The sequence below is a fragment of the Pundamilia nyererei genome, unplaced genomic scaffold, assembly GCF_000239375.1.
Source record: "Pundamilia nyererei isolate P.nyererei 1_Seehausen unplaced genomic scaffold, PunNye1.0 scaffold00438, whole genome shotgun sequence".
In the NCBI taxonomy this organism is placed as follows: domain Eukaryota; kingdom Metazoa; phylum Chordata; class Actinopteri; order Cichliformes; family Cichlidae; genus Pundamilia; species Pundamilia nyererei.
The window spans coordinates 17421-18659 of NW_005187839.1; positions in this window are offsets into that span (position 1 = coordinate 17421).

Genomic DNA, 1239 nt, shown 5'->3' on the forward strand with positions numbered 1-1239 from the left:
ATTTGATTGTTGATTTGCATTCTTTTGTTTTCCTCCTGCTAAATTGCTTTAATAAAATATCCTGCATTCAAAATTCAAAATTGTGGACTTTTTAAAATTTTTGAAACAGTAAAGTTTAAATTCTGAGCACTAGTTTACATCTTATATATGATTCATACGGGTTACTCCAGCCTTCTAAAAGTAACAAACCCTCATGGCTTGCTTTTCCAAACCACTATATTAAACCACAGGGTTCATACTCTAGTCCTCGAAGGCCGTTGTCTTGAAACTTTTACATCTGTCCCTGCTGCAACACACCTGGATAAAATTCGTAGGACTTTAGCAAGACTATAGAACTTGACTGCATGTTGAGGTGGCAATTCAGCTATTTGATTCATGTTAGAGCACCTCAAATGTGAATGAACATGGTTTAATAAAAGTAGATTTAGAAATACCAGCCATCTGCTTTTCCTTTTCAGGGTCGCGGAGGGCGATGGAGCCAATCCCAGCTGTCATAGTGCGAGAGGCAGGGTACACCCTGGACAGGTCGACAGTCTCCACACAGAAAGACCCCGGCCTGATGGTGGAATTGAACTCAGGACCTTCTTGCTGTGTGGTAACCGTGCTAACCACCGTGCCACCGTGCTGCCGATTTAGAAGCACATTTTTTTTTAAATTGCACTTTTATTTAAATTTACGTGAGTAGGGTTAGGGGCTGCCACCTCGGACTGCAGTTGCTAATGACCTACAATTTTTATTCAGGTGTGTTGCGGCAAGGACAGATGTTAAAGTTTCAGGACACCACTCCTCTTTTAAAGAGCTCTTTGATGGGACTAAGCCCAGCTTATGAGCTGCCAGTGCTTTTCTTCTGACACCAAGAGAGCTGTGCTGCAGGTTTCCCTGATTTACTCTATCAGTATTTCATAATGTGGACAAACTTAAGGGTACTGTTAAAGCTGCACTTGATTTTCTTTAGACATGTTAGGGACCAAACATGTCTAGAGTCTGTGCAGAGGGGATCTCTGATGGTTTATTGTTCTGTGTCATGTCTCCAGTGTTTGCAACTGCAAAGCAGAATCCAGAGAGAAGAGACTGGTTTATAGATTTTATTTACAGGAATCAAGATTTTAATAGCGCTTGAGCTCTATTAAAAAGCAAAAAACATATAAGAAGTATTAAGAAACAGGGCCGAGGCTCTGCTGACTAAACTATCAAAATGAGAGCATAGTGACATGATTGGTTAAATATGTTTGAGTAGCT